This window comes from Acinonyx jubatus, chromosome B1, assembly GCF_027475565.1.
Source record: "Acinonyx jubatus isolate Ajub_Pintada_27869175 chromosome B1, VMU_Ajub_asm_v1.0, whole genome shotgun sequence".
Classification (NCBI taxonomy): domain Eukaryota; kingdom Metazoa; phylum Chordata; class Mammalia; order Carnivora; family Felidae; genus Acinonyx; species Acinonyx jubatus.
In genome coordinates this window covers 8,018,080-8,038,731 of record NC_069382.1, presented here as the reverse complement: position 1 = coordinate 8,038,731, position 20,652 = coordinate 8,018,080, and positions in this window count along the sequence as shown.

Genomic DNA, 20,652 nt, shown 5'->3' with positions numbered 1-20,652 from the left:
TGGGGGATCTGGAGACACAGTCTCAAAGTTCTGATTCCTGGAGGGAGCTAGCCATGGGTGTGGGGAGAGCTCTCTGCTCTTTGGATCTGTTTATCTCTGACACCCTGAGCACCTCCTCCGTGAGACGCGGGACGACTTTGGCACAGACTAGGGAAAAGTAGGATAGAGATACAGGGAAAGGGTAGATTTGCTGTGGGTGACATTTGGGAAGGAAAGAGGTGCTTTTCATAGGCAAGTGTGAGGGCTTGAATGTGAACAATTGAGGAACCACTCAATGACTTTACTCTGATGATAGAAATGTGCCGCCTTCTGTCGGTTGTACATTAAAATGCTTTCCCATTTGGGAAGATACTTAGTCTGGGCTGGTTGGGTGAGTACCATACTGCTTTCCCTAGGAACTGACTAAAGTCATTTCCCATATTTTCTTCATATAATGATTCCACATTGTATGGATGGATTAGAAACTTCAGGGAGGATACAAATGTAGCCAAAACCCCAAAGTCACAGCATAGAGTAGAGTATACAATGGAGACTTTTTTTTTTATCTTGTACCAATTAAGAGGCCAGCAAATCACTTTTTGCAATAAACAGCAACATGAATTTAGACTTCATCTTCCATTAAGTCCTTGACCATGGTTAAGCATTGTGAATAGAGAAACACATCTGTAATGACTAACAATGGAAATTTAACCTTTTTCCCTCTGCCTCCACATAATATCTTTCTTAGCAAACTAAAATATATTACATAGTTACCAGAATGAAAGGGCCTCTAAGCATATATTGTAAATGGAGCTCAATAGTAGATAGTATGAGGCTAAAAGTAAATAAAATAGTTACAGGACAAGTCATGGAAAATAATTTAAATTCGTTGAATGATTTCCTCTTCAATTAGGAATGTGCCAGAAAAAAATATGTGGATTGTAGCATATTTTTAAATTTCCTGGAACATAGGAATGGAAAGAACTTGTTTTACTTTGAAAGTTGCTAATATCTTTGTAAGTCCCAGTAGAATTTAATCAATTTTCATAAATATCTACTGATGAAACTATAAATCACTTTCAGGCCCCCTCTTATAGGGGTGTACACACGAGACAACAAGATTTCATTTTTCACTCGCGGCCTACGCAAGAGATAAGAGCTTCCGGTTGATCGTCCCGTCGTTTGCTGTTTGCAATTCTAAAAATGAATCTCCTTAGTTACTTCCCCCTTAAGTAAAAAGGGAGACACAAATATTTAGTAACTTCTATCAATCACATTTTTCAAGCTTGAAGCGGTGTGGAAACAGTTTTTTCTTGATAAAAATATTACACTTTTTTTTTTAATGTTTACTTATCTTTGAGAGAGAGAGAGAGAGAGAGAGACAGCACGAGCAGGGGAGAAGCAGACAGAGTGGGAGACAAAGAATCGGAAGCAGGCTCCAGGCTCCCAGCTGTCAGCACAGAGCCCGATGCGGGGCTCGAACCACAAACAGTGAGATCTTGACCTGAGCTGAGGTCAGATGCTTAACCAACGGAGCCACCCAGGCGGCCCCAAAATGTTACACTTCTGAGTATTAAGTAAAGTACTATTCCAAAGTGGTGCAAAATAATATATTTATCAAACTCTATGAAAAATAAATGTGATAGCTATGTAGGAGCCTTCTGTTATATGTATTATTTGGCCGGCAGAATAAATCATGATCCAAATCTGGTGTATAGTGTACAATTTTAACTCAAGGTCACACTTCTAGACCAAAAGCAATTTTACATACCCTCCTTTGGAAGAAACTTCCTCTAACAGCTGGACCTCATCCCTACAGACTGTCTTCTGTTTCGCAATTAGAACTGTGCCACCCTAGTTTCCTTAGCCTCATATATTTTTCAAAACTTATGGCAGCTAGTTGAGTGCCAGACGTATGTTAGTGGAGAGGCTCTTAAAGATTAATTGCTTACTTTCTCTTCTTGGAAGCTATCTGTGAACTGAGAGTAGATAATGTTGGAAATTGTCATCTGATGAGTATATTTACAAGTACATAGGTTGTGGCCTCTTATCTACCCCAGACGGGGCTCATTTTACTGAGTGGTGAGCGTCTTTAGGTTTGTTCTGGGCAGTTTGGGTACTGTTGCATTGTCATTTAAAAAGTTACCATTACCCAGCTGCACTTAGGTTCTCAATGCCCTGGAAAGATGATTTTCTGTGTTTCCAGCTATGTCTTCCATCTACACCCTGCAACAGCCACGCTAAACCTATCCTACAATTCTAACCCTTTCCACCCATTCAGGGAAGGTTTATCTGTGTGTGTTTTCATCTCCTCCCATCTAGTCATGGACCCCGTGCATCAGTCCAGCCACTTTTAGTTAAAGAATCATTTCTAGTGCACAGCGTGTAAAAGACATTGAATTTGAGGTTATAAATACAAAGATGAAGACCACTGGGCTGGACTATAGATGAGCTAACAGTTGACTCTAAGACACTGGTAACTTCTGTATGGATGTATATAAGATACAACAGTAGCACAGATCAGCTGGAAACAAACCAGTTGCAGACAAACCAGTTGGAAAAAGGCTTATGAAGAGTCAGTACATAAGCTGAGACTTAAAAGGGCAATGAGTTTTTGCTGCCTGCCAGCTAAGAGTGGACTGCTTTGTCTTTCCCTAGAAATCCTGCTGTAAATTAAACAACTACCTTCTCTCTTTTTTTAAAATTTTTTAATGTTTATTCATTTTTGAAAGACAGAGACACAGAGCCCAAGCAGGAAAAGGGCAGAGAGAGAGAGAGAGAGAGAGAGAGAGAGAGAGAGAGAGAGAGGGAGGGAGGGAGGGAGAGGGAGACACAGAATCTGAAGCAGGCTCCAGGCTCTGAGCTGTCAGCACAGAGCCCGACATGGGGCTTGAATTCATGAACCATGAGATTATGACCTGAGCCGAAGTTGGATGCTCAGATGACTGAGTCACCCACGTGCCCCAAACAACTACCTTTTCTAAACCAAACATTTTCCAACTGTATTTAAGCACACAGTCCTTTCTGCACAGCACGGATTAGTCAACACAGAGGATACATGGAGATATTATAACTCTGCCGGGTAAACCCGAAGGCACCTCCTAGGATTCCTTGGGAGAACCAAACCCATGCAGCTATGAAGCTGCCGTTTCTAAAATACTCATTATACTGAAAATATTGTAACATTTTTATATCTTGGAAGAAAAACATGGGGAGAAAAAGAAAAATATTGTTACTTTTTTAAGTTCATTTTTTACAATTTATTAAAAATTTCTCAACGTCCCAGTCCTCTTTTTCTCAGACAAGATTCCTCCAGGGCTCTGTGAGGATACAGATGCTCAGAGGTGAGGTTCCAGCCCTGACTATTATTTTTCCTTCCTGGACCATGGTTTAGTTCATTTTTCATTTTACCAAAACTAAAGGAATTAATCTCAAGCACCTTCGGCAAAATAAAATTATTTTTGACAAGATGACTTGATATATTGTCATTTTCTTAGTTGTGTTTTATCTCTTTGTCTATTCCATTAAAATAGCTTGAGCCTTTTCATTGCCGTGCTCCGAAGTGTTTTCAGAAGCCACCCAGAGGCCACTGTCCTTCCTCGGTGTGTGAAGAAGGTCTTCCAAAGACAGGACCAGAGAGAAGAAAGCCTTGAAAACAGGAGAAGAGAAGACGCAATGATCTCCTCGCAAAGAGGTGTGATGTGAGCAGGACTCACCTGTAGGTCTGCGGCAGAGAGAAAACGGGAGATAGAGATGTGGCTGAAGAGGGCCGTGGGAGGACCAGGACCCTAGACACTACGACCTATGACCCTAGACACTACGATTTGGCCATTCCAGAGATTCAAGGGCCTCAAGAGAGTTTCAGGAGTGGCTCCAATGACCTGACTGCAAGTTATGACCCGCGCCAGTTATAAGATAGCTGCAAATTATTTTAAAACGGTTCTGTCCAGACAGTATAATGAGCATGGAGATGGTAAAGGTAGGCCCTTGATGCAGCCAATTACCCCGTTCAGGGATTCCTAAATCAATAATCCTATTAGAAAGCGGGGCTGCTACCAGGTCACGATCTCGCGGTCCGTGAGTTCGAGCCCCACGTCAGGCTCTGGGCTGATGGCTCAGAGCCTGGAGCCTGTTTCCGATTCTGTGTCTCCCTCTCTCTCTGCCCCTCCCCCGTTCATGCTCTGTCTCTCTCTGTCCCAAAAATAAATAAACGTTGAAAAAAAAAATCTTAAAAAAAAGGAAAAAAAAAGAAAGCGGGGCTGATAGAGCTCTTTGAGAAAGCCTAGATTCCAGCCAAGGTAACTCTGAGTGTTTCCATCATTTTGATCTTTGATGAACACCAGTGACCTTAAGTAACTATCTTAATGAATTTTGCAAAACGTACTTCCATTGATAAATTAGAGTTCTGTTAATCAGCGTAACTACAGCTGGGTTCTCTTTTGGCGAAACTACTCTTTCAAATATGTGGGTTTTAAAATATTTTAGAAAATATCTTACCCTGAATGAGGAGGGTTTGAGACTTTAATTAAAGTCTTTTTTTTTTTTTTTGAAAGTTTATTTATTCTGAGAGGGAGGGAGAGAGAGCGAGGAGGGGAGGAGCCAAGAGACAGGGAGACACAGAATCCCAACCAGGTTCCATGCTGTCAGTATGAGCCGGACTCGGGGCTCAATCTCACAAACCCTGAGATCACGACCTGAGCCAAATCATGAGTCGGACGCTTAACCCACTAAGCCACCCAGGTGCTCCTCTAATTGAAGTCTTGTAGTCTGTAACCATGGGATGGGAACCCAAGGCATGATCACTAAATGGTTTTGTATTAGGTCACTGAGTTGGAGACTTCTGACTATAGGGGTAACGAATCCTTCCTCTAGGCAGAATCCTGGAGTCTGCCTGAATGATATTTTGTGCAAAACAGATTGGATCCCTTACATGGAGAGCTGGCACGTCATCAAGTGGTATTTTCTTGTTTAGTTGATAAAAAGTTAGCATGGGTGTGCATGCGTAACAGACTTCACCTGAGACGTGCTATTGTTACAATGCTCCATCGACTTTGTGGGGCAGGTGCTGACCCTCACCCACACAAAACTGTGGTTGCTACCACTTGATCCACAATATGCAAACAATTGGTTGAAGTCCATTCAGAATCTCAATTCAATTGAGATTGTCAACTCTAGGGGACTCTGACATGACTGACTCCAAGGGGTAGATGGTAGTGGGGGAGCTGTGTGGGGCTCAGTGTTTACAGTTTCCTTTAGGTGTCTTCATCGAACAGTGCCGTGTTAAAGGACACCACTTTCGTCTGCCTCTTGTTGGTCTACTGGCATAGTTCTTAGGCTTGGATAGTCCCTATGATTGTTAGTTCAAATGCCAGTCATAAGGTTTAGATGGTAGTATGCTACGTTTGTAAATATACATTATTAGCAGTGTTACACATTTGACAAAGTAGCTGGGATGTAGGGCACAGGAGGCCGACCCCAGAACAGCCAAAGTCTCCCTTATCTCTGAGGCTAAAAAACCCATTTCTCTTCCTATGTGTGAAAACGATTTATGAGGAGAAAAGAAAGTAAATATCTAACTGTGAGTATGTGACTAAGTGGTTCACGATAGGTAGACACTGTCAGAAAGTAGCAGATGGCTGGTGTGGTGGAGAAAAGTCTAAGGTAGCCCCCCAAAATGCCAGCCTCTTGACTATACCTTCTTCTCATTATATTAGGTATCACTGTGAAGGGATTTTACAGATGTAATTAAAGTTCCCAATCAATTGACTTTAAAATAGGGATTGCACAGAAGGGGCTATTAAAACAATATCCTAGAAGGCTGTAAATTGGCTGTCTTTCAGCTCAACAGTGGGATCAAATGTCTTTGAATGAGAGGAGTTATTATGAGATTCTGAAGACTGTCCCAATATCAAAGCCCAAATTAATCACAGCAACTGCTTATTTATTCACTGACCCAATAAATGCATTTAATGTCTAGAATGCAATAAAAATTAAATATAAAATACAATAAACTCATAAGAAATGTGCAATTCTATTTTTACTACTGGCATAGTTATAGAGTGAGGTGGCTTATTTTTCATTCGCTAAAGATACGACTTAAAAAGAGGGTAAGATGTCAGAGTAAAATCTAGTAAGTCGCATTTAACACCATTTATGAGTTACCTAAATAGCTGTTTCTAGGATGAACCAGTTCCTGATTGCTCACAGAAAATTTTCCATTATCCTCTCGTGTCTCTGCACATTTTACAAGCAAGGAGCTAACTACCCTTTTGTCTCCAACTATCTTTTCAAAGATGTGTGTATGGTAATCAGCCTTGAAAAACAGAGCGTCTCCATTTAGAGCAGAGGGCAGATTTTCTTTCTGCTAAGTGTAATAAAGATAATTCTTTCTTCCAGAACAAAGGACAGGTTTCCTTTTGTCCACTGTAAGGTGTTGGGGTATATGTTCTCAGCTGGGATGCAAATGTACCCTGTGTGAGCCCCCCTACCCCCCATGTAACTCGGGGAGCTAGGAATATCAACATATATACACCCTACTCATGCTGCCTTGTGTATACTAAACTGTCTCAAGTTCAAGAGTCTTGTCTCTTCTGCCAGCATCAAGGAAACTGTGGCAGAATAACTGCTTAACTACAGCTTAAAATCCACCAGCTTTCAAAGTCTTTGACACTGATGAACTTACAACACAAGTGATTCATGGCACACTGTAGGTGTCTCCTAGTTTACAAAAAGCAGTTTTGGTAAAAAGTAACTAATGTGTTTTTCCTCATTGATTTGTATACAATATATAATGACATGAATTTTCTACATCAATTTCTAGATGCACAATTTATTTGTAAACATTAATATGCATATTTTCAGGGGTGCCTGGGTGGCTCAGTTACGCATCCAACTTTGGCTTAGATGTTGATCTCACCATCTGTGAGTTTGAGCCCCGTGTCGGGATCTATCCTGACAGTTCAGAGGCCAGAGCCTGCTTCGGATTCTGTGTCTCCCTCTCTCTCTCTCTGCCCCTCCCCCCCCAAAATAAATAAACATTAAAAAAAAATTAAATGCATACTTTCAAAACCTTCAAAACCTTAACAAAATATTATCTTCTGCAGTCCCTTGGTATCTGGCTTCAACCACGTCTCTCACTTTTATCAACAAGGAGGAGAAGAATGAAAGAATGTGCTTTGCTCATTTATTTCTAGTTGCCAAAATTGGGGGGGGGGGGGGGAAAGACGTGCCTTTTCCAAACCGACCTTGTTGGATAATTAGAGAAACAAAATATTCTTAATTTTCCTTAATAGATGCTCTCTCACATTCCTTACAAGAAGACTATTAGTTTTCTCCAGCACTTATTGCAGGAAAGAGGTCTCAGAACATTAACGAAGGTGAGAACGAATAAGATACAAACCGGGATTTGAAGCACATATTCCACTCCAGTTCAGTTTAGTTGTGAACTGACCTTTGTAGATGGAAAACCTTGCATTCTACATATACGTTTCACCAAGTACTATGTCAGAAATAGAGTGTTGTAAAGCTGTTGACTCTGTAGACATAATCGTTTTGGACCTATTTACTAAACTGAGTCTTTAACAGCGTGGTCAGCTGATGGTGTAGATATGTACCTGGCCCTTCTCTGGAACCAATTAATGCTACTAAAAATCTGGGAAATATACTTGCCTGCCCTGCAAGTATAGTGCCAAACCATGAGAAACTCTTAAAAACTGAGCATAAACTAAGGGTTGATGGGGGTGGGAGGGAGGGGAAAATGGGTGATGGGCATTGAGGAGGCACCTGTTGTGAGCCTGGGATGAGCACTGGGTGTTGCATGGAAACTAATTTGACAATACATTTCCTATTTAAAAAAAAAGCATAGTGTTAAAAAACCAGTCCTTTTGTTTTGGTTTGCTTTCTTTGGCCTTCTAAATTGCTCATTACTGAGTCCCCAGCAAGTCTAAAACATAATGATCTGGGGGAGTTTCTAAGGACAAGAAAACATAAAAACATTCTCACCTTTTCAACTAAATTGAAAAACATCCTAAGAGCTCATTGTAGGTTATATGACATACTCCATAGCCTAGGAAGTTACACAGGGTTTGGGTTTTGTCTACTGGTTTCGCTTTGTTTTATTTTTTAGAAGATACTCTTCTGAAAAAAATGAGAGAGAGAGAGAGTGTGGGGAGACACAGAGATAAGAGACAGAGACAGAGAGAGGAAATGATACTTTCTGGAAAGCAAGCATTATCACCTTCTACAATCATGACAAGGTTGTTACTCCTTAGCAGGTACTTGGTCGCTGTTACAGGTGTTTTACTTACTAGAGAAGATTGATATTTTTCCTGGGAATCTGGAGTCCTGGGACCTCACCACTGCAGATGTTTATTACCTATATCATCAGTATTCCATTTGTCAGTCATAGAAGAAGCCGTTACTCTTCTGGAAGCTTGTTTTTTTTTTTTTTAAGTTTATTTATATATTTTGAGGAGAGAGAATGAGAGAGCAGGGGAAGGGCAAAGAGAGAGGGAGAAGGAGGGAGAGAGAGTGAATACCAAGCAGGCTCTGCACTGTGAGCACAGAATCCGTTGTGGGGCTCAATCCCAGGAACCCTGAGATCCTGATCTGAGCTGAAAGCAAGAGTTGGATGCTTAATGGACTGAACCACCTATGTGCCCCAGAAGCTTGTAATTAAACTATACTTTTCTTTTACATCCTTGATAATCCCTAGAAGACCGTGGGTCTTGGAGAAATGTTCAAATATTGGATAAAATATTGCATTGGCTTTAAACTCTCAAGAATCTTATGAATAATCCTTTCTTTCACAGCCCAACAAAGATGAAGAATATAACCCTACAAGAAAAGGTGCTCTTTGGAACAGACATTCCGAAGGAGGAGGAGAAGGTTTGCCAGCTGTAAAGACTTCAAATCCTTTTCTGTCTTTACCCCCTCCCCCCCCCCACTGTGAGGAGGTGATGAGTTAAATGAACTATCAGCACATAAATAAGACTTATGACATCTTTTACAGCTCTGAGGAGTTTGAGCCTTCATCACTGTCTTATTCCACCCTGATTTTACTCCTACAGCAAAGAGAAAAAGGAAGTTTTTGTAGCTGAGCTATCAGAGTATTTCTTTTATAAGAAATACTCCAAACTATGAATCTCATTCAATCACTTGGGGGTGGTGCTAATGAGGTCAAGTCTACAAATTTGGACTCCACCTGAGCCAGTTACTTGGCAGGCGATCACCTCAGTATTTGTTGCTAGAAACTTTGTAAAAATGTACAACTTTTAATTTATTTAGTTATTAGTTTAACTACATTTGTGGTTACCCACTGTTTATCCCCCATTGTCCCCCCATTGTGTGGGGCCATAACAGTGTAATAGTGATTGAGGTCACTGTGATCCCAGCTATATGGGATTTATAGTGAGGGAGATAAAAAACAAACAAACAAACAAACAAACGAGTGGACAGCTGAGCTAGAAATAATTTAGTGAACAAGCAAAATGATATGACAGAGGATAATAAGAGGGATACCTGCACCTACACAAGACAGAACAAGCTAAGAAGTCCTTGCTGGGGACCCTACTTTTAAGTTGGAACTTCAAAGATGAGAAGGACTCAGCTACGGGCAGAGCAGGATATTGTAGGGGAGTGTGCTCCAGATAGGGAGACAGAGCTTGCTGTGTTAGAGAAGCTAAAACAGGGACGAGGTGACTTCTATGGATTAAGCATAAAAGGAAGTGAATGGAAATGAGGTTGGAGAGAGGAGCATGAGCCAAACTATCTTGGGTCTAGCAGACCTCAAAGACCGTCTTGGACTTTAAGTTCAATAAGGAAACTGATGGACCTTTAAGTAGACCCACTCTATGTGCTAAAAGGATGAGTACTAAGAGTAGAAATCAGAAGTTAGAGGAGACTATGGTTGACATATTCTTATTGACCCCCACAGGTCCTCTCTCCACCTTTATTCCATCCTCCCGGGCCCTAGGAGGCTGACCACACAGATTTGCAACACTAAGAGCATCTCCTTGCGGCTTCCAGTTCTACTTGGCCAATGGGGACTGTGGGCAGGAAATGAGAGAAAGGGAGGAGAGTACAATCAAAGCATTTGCTCCCCTGGCTTATTCTCTGCTAGGTTGCCAAATCTGGCCATGGCCCTCTTTTGGAGGCCAATGTACCTGCACTATGGCCCTCATTGCTCACCTCTCTGTCCAGCTTCCAAAAACCCTTTCTTGACCCTTGTCCCCTTGTTACTAGTCCCCTTGTACTATCTCTTGCTGCCAGAGCTTTGTAAATATAATCCCTTTATGAAACTTGCTTCAGTTACGAAGCTCAAATATCCCACATTTCTATCTGGGAACCTACATCCCCAGGCCATTATAGTATTTCAGGCAAGAGAAAAAGAGGGCATGGTGTAAGGGAAAGGTTCTGAAGACAGAGAGAGTTAGATTGATTTGAGAATGTATTCTGGAGTTAGAATCATAGGATTTTTTGAAACACATGAAGTGACACATAAGAAAAGGGAGGGCAAACCCAGGACAAACCCATTTGACTGGATGATTCCAGCCGAAACAAGGGAATAGACAGTAATAGCACTTACTTCTAAGGGAAAACTGGAAGTGGAACAGGTTTGGAGGGTACAAAAAGGGCAAGAAAAGGTCAGTTGAAGGTCTGGTGAGATATCCACGTGGAAATACCAAGTAGTAGTTAAATAAATAACTTTGGATATCGGGGGAGGTCATGACTGTACGTCTCATATTCTTCACCTCATCAGTGGTTATCTGAAGCTTCCTGGATGATTGTGGTTGGAGAGAAGGCTGAGGTCTCAATGCTGGGTCAAGGATTAAAGATGGCACCAGCAACCGAGAATGAGGAGTAGCTGGCAAGGTAACATGTGAAAGGTAACACAGAAAGCCCAAAGGAAGAATGGTGGAAGAATCTTCGAATTGGTCAACAATTGCAGATGGTTTGAATCTGATGAGAGTGGACAGATATTTATTGGATTTTGCTGGTCATTTCGACCATAGTAGTTTCTGTTGCACGTTGTGACCAAACCAGACTGCAGTAATTTGAAGAGGAACTGGGGAAAAGGAAGTAAAAATATCATTTGCAAGTAACGCTTTTGGCAAATTATTTATGAAAGCAAGGAAAGAGATCGAGAGACAGTTGGTATGAGAGAAGCAAGGAAGATTCGTTTTGTTGTTTTCTGAGATGGTTAAGTATGGATGAGAATAATTTCAGAGTAGAGAGGAAGTAACTAACGCTGATAGAGAAGCAAAGAGATGACTAGCAAAATCTTTCAAAAAGTGAGAGAGATTCAGGGCAGGAGAGGAGGGAATGGCCTTTGTTTTGCTCTGTTTTTTAAGTTTAAGTAACTTAAAAAAAATTACTTGATTTTGTCCAAAGCACATAGGGAAATTTCCAGATATTATAATAAAGAGAATTACACAGTGTATGTCTTAAAATAATCATTATCATTAAGTCAGAAAATGATGGAACAACAGAGAGTCCATAATCAATAGATATTTTCCCTTTCTGCAAGTGCAGCATGATCTTAGAATTGATGGATAGCACTAGGGAAGCTTTATTTGTTGTTGCATGGCCTTCCCTAAGCAATAAAACAAATAAAGTTAATTTTTCCTCAGTGTTCAAGGCACATAGATCCACAAAGCATTACATGTTTTCGATAATTGTGCTGTGTTCCTCACTCAAACTTTTACTACTTCATTTTTCTATCTGCATCATTTAGCTTTATATTTGTCTCATAGCATACTTTAACTTTAGTTTAAAAAGCTCTCAACAAAAGCTGCAAAAAACCCCCAAAGAGCCAGCAGAATGCCAACATTGTTTTATTATTTTTTTTCAATATATGAAGTTTATTGTTAAATTGGTTTCCATACAACACCCAGTGCTCATCCCAACAGGTGCCTTCCTCAATGGCCATCACCCACTTTCCCCTCCCTCCCACCCCCTACCGACCCTCAGTTTATTCTCAGTTTTTAAGAGTCTCTTATGCTTTGGCTCTCTTCCACTCTAACCTCTTTTTTTTTTCCTTCCCCTCCCCCATGGGTTTCTGTTAAGTTTCTCAGGATCCACATAAGAGTGAAACCATATGGTATCTGTCTTTCTCTGTATGGCTTATTTCACTTAGCATCACACTCTCCAGTTCCATCCACGTTGCTACCAAGGGCCATATTTCATTCTTTCTCATTGCCACGTAGTACTCCATTGTGTATATAAACCACAATTTCTTTATCCATTCATCAGTTGATGGACATTGAGGCTCTTTCCATAATTTGGCTGCCAACATTGTTTTGAAGTACTATTTCAGTATCCAAAGAAAATTCAAAGAGCTTTATTTGATATGAATACTATATTGAGCCAGAAAAACTGTTCTCCCAACAGGGAAATTTCAACCTGAAAGTGGTAGGAAGCTCAGAAGCTTCTTCTTATGGGGTGGGAGGTACAGGGGGTGGGGCGGATGGTTAGAAAGTGACAATGAGGAAGTTATCAAATCTTTACAATGAAATGGGAGTTTCCAGACAGCAGGGGATTGGTTGAAAGTGATTATCTTATACCATTTTCAGGAGACAACTTAAGTTTCCTTTATGATTATTAGAGGCATTTGCAAGAAATAATCTAAATTTAATCTCACTTATAGGGGCCCCTGGGTGGCTCAGCTGTTTAGCCTCCGACTTCAGCTCAGGTCACCATCTTCCAGCTCCTGAGTTTGAGCCCCACTTGGGGCTCTGCGCTGACAGCCCAGAACCTGGAGCCTGCTTGGATTCTTTGTCTCCCTCTCTCTCTGTCCCTCCCCCCAAGTGCTAGCACTCTCTCTCTCTTTCTCTCTCAAAAATAAACATTAAAACAAACAAACAAAAATGAATCTCACTTACATTCATAAAATAAGTTAGATTAAGTTTTGCTTATACAGCTAAACTGATTTTCCCTGCTTGGGAAACTTGTAAGTCTGGTCTCCATTTTATTGTATTCTGACCTAAGTAATTTGACAGAAAGAGATCCTAGAAGTCTTTTTGTTTGAATATTTATAAATGAAAGCTTATTAACATGACTGAGTATTTACTCTGTTTCTAATGATCATTTTGCTAAAAAAGTAGACTTCAAATTTTGTTTCCCAAATGTTTCTTTTCTATAGCATCAATTATTTTGGATCTTATCTTTAGAAAAAGTATCAAATATCCCTAAGCACCCTGTTTGAGAGAAGCACCCTGTTTCACAATGATGTGAACAATCCTAACACTACTACTCACACTACTAAAGTATACACTTAAAAATGGTTAAGGAGAGCCTCAATGGCTCAGTCAGTTAAGTGTCCAACTCTTCATTTTGGTTCAGGTCATGATCTCATGGTTTGTGAGTTCCAGCCCCATCTTGGGCTCTGCGTGGACAGCATGGACGCTGCGCGGGATTCTCTCTCTCTGCCCCTCCCCCCACTCTCTCTCTCAAAATAAATAAATAAAAACTTTTAAGAAAACGGTTAAGATGATAAACTCCATGTTGTGTTTTTTACCAGAACAAAAACAAGTAACTGAAAAACAACTAGAAATACAGAAATAGAGGGTAAAGAAAATGAAGATAAAGCACGTATATACTGAAAACTGCTTTTTTTTGTTACATGATTTAATACCTTAAGCAATATTTTGAATATTTGATTTTTATTGATCTAGTATAATATGACTCACAGGCGTGGCAACTGGGATTTAGATCCAAGTGTACCTGCCTCCAGATCTATGTTCTCTGTGTTATATGATGCTGCTGGGAAATGACTTCAGGAAATATTTACCAAAGGTGTTATTAGATAATTTTATGATATTTTATTTTGTGAAAGGGTATAATCTAGCTACATCCATATATCACCAGTCACCTTAAGTGCAAATTTAGTTAATTTTTGTTCCCTGAACACATTCATTGGGATTAGAAAATTTCAGGTGTGCCTGGGTGGCTCAGTCAGTTGGGTATCTGACACAGTACTTATGTTTTTGTGACTGATTTATTTTTCTTAATGTGTTGAAAGTTTATTCATGCTGTACCACATTACAGGATTTCCTTCCTTCTTAACGCTGGTCATATTCCACTGTATGTATATTCCACATTTCTTCTGTCTATTCATCTATCAATGGATATTTGGTTTGCTTTCCCCCTCTTCTTTATTATAAATAGCACTGCTATGAACACAGGTGTGCAAATACCTCTTTGAAACCCTGTTTTCAATCCTTTGGGATATATACCCAGAAGCAGGATTGCTCGATCATATGAGAGTTCTATTCTCAATTATTTAAGGAACCTCCATACTGTATTCCATTGCAGTTAGACCATTTTAAAATCCTACCAACAGAGCACAAGGATTCCAATTTCTCCACATCCTTACCAACACTTGTTATTTTCTGTTTGTTTATTTGTTTTTACGTAATGGCCATCCTAATGGCTGTGAGGTGATACCTCACGCAGTTTTCATTTGTATCGCTCTGATGATCAGTGATGCTGGGTATCTGTTCATATCTTTGCCTACCATTCATATATCATCTTTGGAGAAATGTCTTTGCCTATTTTTTAACTGGTTTAATTTTTTTTGTAGTTGAGTTGTAGGACTTCCTTATATATGCTAAATACTAACCCCTTATTGGATATATAATTTGCAAATATTTTCTCCCATTCTGTAGGCTGCCTTTAATACTACTGATTGTCTCCTTTTGATGTACAAAAGTTCTTAAGTTTGATGTAGTCCCTCTACTCTATTTTTGCTTTTGTTATCTGTGGTTTTGATGTCATATCCAAGAAATCATTGCCAAGTTAAATGTCATGAGGTTTTTCCCCTGTTTTCTTCTAGGCATTTTAGAGTTTTAGGTCTTACCTTTTGATCTTTAATTCATTTTGAGATAACTTTGTTTATGACATAGGATAATGGTCCAACTTAATTCTTTTGTATACAGATATCCAACTTTCTGAACACAATTTTTTGAGGACACTTTCTCCACTGAGTGATCTCAGCACTCATATCAAAGCTCATTTGATCATATAGATTAATTAGATCTATATTAGATCTATTAGATTAATGTGATTAGATCATATAGATTAATCACAAAGATTAATTTCTTGGGTCTCTATTCCATTGGTCTATTTGCCTTTATGTCAGTACAACACTATTTTGTTTACTGCAGCTTTGAAATCAAGAAGTTTAAGTGCTCCAACTTTATTTCTCTTTTTCTAACTTGTTTTGGCTATTTGGAATCCTTTGGTATTTCATACAAATTTTAGGAAGAATTTATTTCCGTAAAACATGCCATTGGGATTTTGATAATTACATTAAATGTAAATATTGCATTGGATAATACAGACATTTTAACATTATCAAGCCTTTCAATTTATTAATATGAGACACCTTTCCATTTATTGTGTCTTTTTAAATTTCTTTCAGCAACGTTTGTAGTTTTCAGTGTACACGTCTTCCACCTCCTTGGTTAACAATATTCTTAAGTATTTTGCTCTTATTCATGTTATTGTTAGTGGAATTGTTTTCTTAATTTCCTTATAAGGTAGATTGTTGTTAGCGTACAGAAACCTAACTGATTTCGTATGTCGATTTTGTAACCTGCAACTGTGCTAATTTGTTAATTACTTCTAACATTTGTGCATGTGTGTGTGTGGAGGGGGGATTTTTAGGGTTTCCTATATATAAGACGTCATCTGAGAACAGAAATAATTTTACTTTCTCATTTCCACTTTGGATACTTTTCATTTCTTTTTCTTGCCTAATTGCTCTGCTTAGATCTCCCAATATTATAATTGAATAGAAGTGGCAAGAATGGGCTTCTTTGCCTTGACTGCTGAGGAAAAGCTTTCAGTCTTTCACCAGTGAGTATCATGTTAGCTGTGGGATTTTCATAAATGGTCTTCATTATATCAAAGTGGTTTCCCTTTGTTCCTAGTTGGTGTTTTTATCACAAAAGGGTGCTGAATCCTGTTAAATGCTTTTTCTCCATCAATTGAGAGGATCATATAATTTTTATCCTTCATTCTGTTAATGTGGTGTATTGCACGAATTGATTTTCATATGTTGAACCATCCTTGCATTCCTAGAATAAATTCCACTTTGTTAAGGTGTCTAATTCTTTTAATGCATTGTTAAAGTCTCCTTATTAGCATTTTGTTAAGGATTTTACATCAATATTCATCAGAGATATTGGTCTGTAGGTGTTCTTTGTTTGCCTGGTTGGGTTTTTTGTTTGTTTGTTTTTGTCTTGTTTTGTTTTTGTTTATATAAGTATCTTTGTCTGGTTTTGGTATCAGAGTAATGTTGGCCTCCTAGAATGAGCGTGTAAGTATTCCTCCTGCTTCTGTTGTTTTGGATTGGTGTTTCAAGTGTTTCAGAATTGGCACTAACTCTTCTTTAAATGTTTGGTAGAATTCTCCAGTGAGGCCATCTGATCTAGGTCTTTTCTTTATGGGGAGATTTTAGATTCCTGAATCAATCTCCTTTCTTGCTATTGATCTGTTCAGACTTTCTATTTTTTATGATTCATTTTTGGTAAATTGTGTGTTTCAAGGAATTTGCCCATTTTTTTCAGTTTATCTAAATTGTCGGAGTACAATTGTTCATAGTAGTCCCATAATCCTTTTCATTTCTGTGGCATCAGTTGTAATGTATTGTCTTTCATTTCTGATTTTAATTATTTGGAGTCTTCTCTTTTTCTGAGTATAGCTAAGGGTTTCTCAATTTTGTTTATATTTTCAAAAAATTAACTCTGGTTTTGTTGTTTTCTATGGTTTTTCTAGTCTATTTCAGTTATCCCTGTGCTCTAGTCTTATTTTTTCCTGCTAACTTTGAGTTCAATTTTTTTCTTCTAGTTTCTTGAAATGTAAAGTTAAGTTGCTGATTTGATATCTTCTTTTTAAATGTATGCATTTATAGCTATAAAGTTCTTTTTTAGCACTGCTTTCAGAGAATTACATGTTTTGGTATTTTGTGTTTTCATTTACACTTCTCTCAAGGTATTTTCTACTTCCCTTGTGACCTCTTCTTTGACTTACTGGTTGTTTAGTATACTGTTTAATTTCCACATATTTGTAAATTTTCTAGTTTTACTTATGCTATTGATCTCTAGTTTTATTCCATTGTTAACAGAAAAAGGCATTTTATATGATTTGAAGTTTCTTGAATTTGTTAAGACTTGTTTTCTGTCTCAACATGTGGTGTATCATGCAGAATATACCATCTGCACTTGAGAGCAATGTATATTCTATTGTTGTTGGGTAGAGTGTTCTAAAGTCTAGATGGTCTATAGTGCTGTTCAAGTCCTCTATTTCCTTATTGATTTTCTGTCTGGTTGTTTTACTCATTATCAAAAGTGGGATGTTGAAGTTTCCTACACTTATCATGTTCCTATCTATTTCTCTCTTCAATTTTATCAAAGTTTTCTTCATATATTTAGGAGTCTCAGAGGTTCGATGCATAAATATTTATAATTGCTATATCTTATTGGTGAAGTGACACTTTTATCATTATATAATGGCCTACTTTGCCTTTTATAAAAGCTTTTGATTCAAAGTCTAATTTGTCTGATATTAGCATAGCCACCCTTCCTTTCCTTTGGTTACCATTCTCATGGAATATCGTTTTCCATCCTTCTACTTTCCACCTATGTGTATCTTCAGATCTAAAAGGAGTCTCTTATGGACAGCATATAGTTTAACTCTGTTTTGTTTTTTTTTTTAATCCATTCAGTCAATCTATGCCTTTTGATTAGACAGTTAATCTATTCACATTTAAAGTAACTACTACCCTTACTGTCTTCTTTTGTGTTTCATTGATTTTTTTGTCATGACATGCTTTGTTCCCTTCTCATTTTCTTACTGTATATTTTATAGAGAATGTCTTCATGGTTACCACTGTAATTATGTGAGACATCTTGAAGTTATAACATGTTATTTCAGATTAACTTCAATCACATACAATACTCCCTTCATTTTTAGCTCCACCACTTCTGCAGTTTATATTATTGCTACCAGTATATCCATTAACATAGATTTATGTATGGTTTTTGTTTTTGTCATTTAAATTCTCTGCACTAAAGTTTTAATGGCACAGGTTACTACATTTGTCCAGGTACTTACCTTTACTGGAGAACCTTATATTTATGTATGGGTTCATGTTTCTGCTACCATCTTTTCATTTTACTTTTTTTTTTTAGTTTGTTTATTTATTCCGAGAGAGAGAGAGAGAGAGAGAGAGAGAGAGAGAGAGAGAGCACAAGTAGGGGAAGGGCAAAGAGAGAAGGGGAGAGAGAGAATCCCAAGCAGGTTCTGCACTGTCAGTATACAGCCCAATACAGGGCTTGAACTCATGAGTTGTAGTATCATGACCTCAGCCGAAACCAAGAGTTAGATACTTAACCAACTGAACCACCCAAGCATCCCCCTTTCATTTTACTTTGATAGACAGGTCAATCAAAGACTTTGAAAAGCAGGTCTAATGATAATGAGCTGCCTCAGCTTTTCCTTATCTGAAAAAGTCTTAATTTTTCCTTTATTTTTAAGGAACAATTTGCTATATACAGTATTCTTGGTTGACAGTTTTTTCTCTTTAAATACTTTGCATATAATTATCCCTCTCCCTTTTCGCTTGCAAAATTTCTGCTGAGAAATCCTTTGATAATTTTATGGATTATCCTTTGAAGTATCCCCAGGCTCCCTTTCATATATAAACTTATTCTGAAAGCTAATAAATTGTTACTTAATAACTCAAGTTCTGATGAATCAGATCAGCATCCCTCCTGCATTGGGTAAATAAGTCATAGGAGGCTATGAAAGATGCATTGGAAGTCTTGCTTTTATGGACAGAGGCGATAAATGGGCAAAAATATTTCCTTCTCCCTCTCAGTTTACTTTAAATGGGATTTGTCTGTCTGTCTGTCTATCTATCTATGTATCTATGTATCTATCTATCTATCTATCTATCTATCTATCTATCTATCTATCTATCTTAGAGACCATAATTGATTGGTTTATTAAGGGCCAGTTAACTCATGTGGAAAGGAAGCTTGAAAGGTATTTAAGCAAGGAAGAAATCCTCTGCTAGTTATGTAGGTCACTATATTTCCAGGTTTATGCTTAATCTACATGGCCACCAAATGGAAGGATAGACAAGGAAGCTTTAGCTTTTATAGATATTTAAATTCCTAATAGTTATACTGGAATTTATGCAGAATTTATGGCTATAGCACTCTTCTCAAGACCATCAATATCTTCTAGTGTCATCACTCTTTGTATTATTAGGTATAAATCAACCCAGGTAGAAGTTTTAAATGGTTACTTGATTAGAAATTGAAAGCCAATCAACTCTACTATATTGTTTGGATATCTCAGAGCTGAAAGCTTTTTTCTTTCAGCTTATGGATTATAAATGTGGTCTCAAACTCACAGATTCTTTGATATGCATCACTCTATTTGAAATAATTAATAAAGTCATCTCCTCATTGATGATGTGCCAACAGCATGACGATATGGGGGAATCCATTGTTTTATATTATTTTACCATAAACAAGATATTTGCTTATGATTGTAGATATTATTGAATTTACAAATCCCTTAGCAACATCCTTATAAGTGAATTGTTTTTATAAAGCTGTGGAAACATCTTAACCAACAATGAATTTACATTAATTAGAAATATACTGTCCCCCCACTCCTTTTCTGAGATCATTTTGGTCTGCCCAAGATCTAGCTCCAGAAAATTTCATGTTTAATTTTTAGTCATATTTTGGCAAAACAGAGATACTCACATGGTTGCCAAGTTGGGCCAGATGGAAAAGTTGATCTGATGGCATTACAGCTTCAATATCTTCATTTCCAAGTGTTTTGCTAATCTTCCCTGTGTCCCACCCCACTCACTGTCTTCATACAAAGTCACACCAGAATGTGTGTCCCTCTGCATGAAGGACCCCCAAACTGGTAAGAATGCCATCTTCACCTGACAAATGGAGCTCTGTTGCTGAATGCCCTCCGATAAATACCAGGAAGTAGTTGTGTGAAACAGACAAAAAAAATCTTAAGAATGATTCATACAATTCATATGGCCTGGTAGAAATAAAGATAGATTTTTACTAGTAGAATCTTTTAGTAGATTTTGCCTTTTAGTAGAATCTTTACCTTTTCATTGATGTTGTCTTTTGATAGATACAACTCAAATATCTATAAAGCTTGAACACTCAGTTTTGTTTCTGGCATGTTTGGGATTCATAATGAGTTTTAATAACAATAAACACTGAAGTAAAAGAAAAACATTTAACTGAGTACTGTCATTATATCATACAGATATATCTGTAGAATTTTGCCAAAGTTCCTTAGAAAATGGATTGAATACTTACTACCATTTTCAGTATAACTCTCAGAAACATAATTTTCCAATAGTAAAAATTTCCTTCCCTCTAAAATCTTGGAAAGTTTTTTAAAAAGTGATTATTCACAGGAACACTTTAAAGACACTTCTTACAAAATCCATTTCACTGGATAATTCCCCATAGACTGCATTGACTTTAGAGAGTTTCTGAGTGCTTGCTTTAAAAATGTGTGTCACTGCAGTGGGGATGAGTTTAAAGGTTAACACAAGTTTGGAATCTTTTTGCTAAATTAATTTTATAAAATTTATTTTCAATTTTTCTGGTTAAAAGG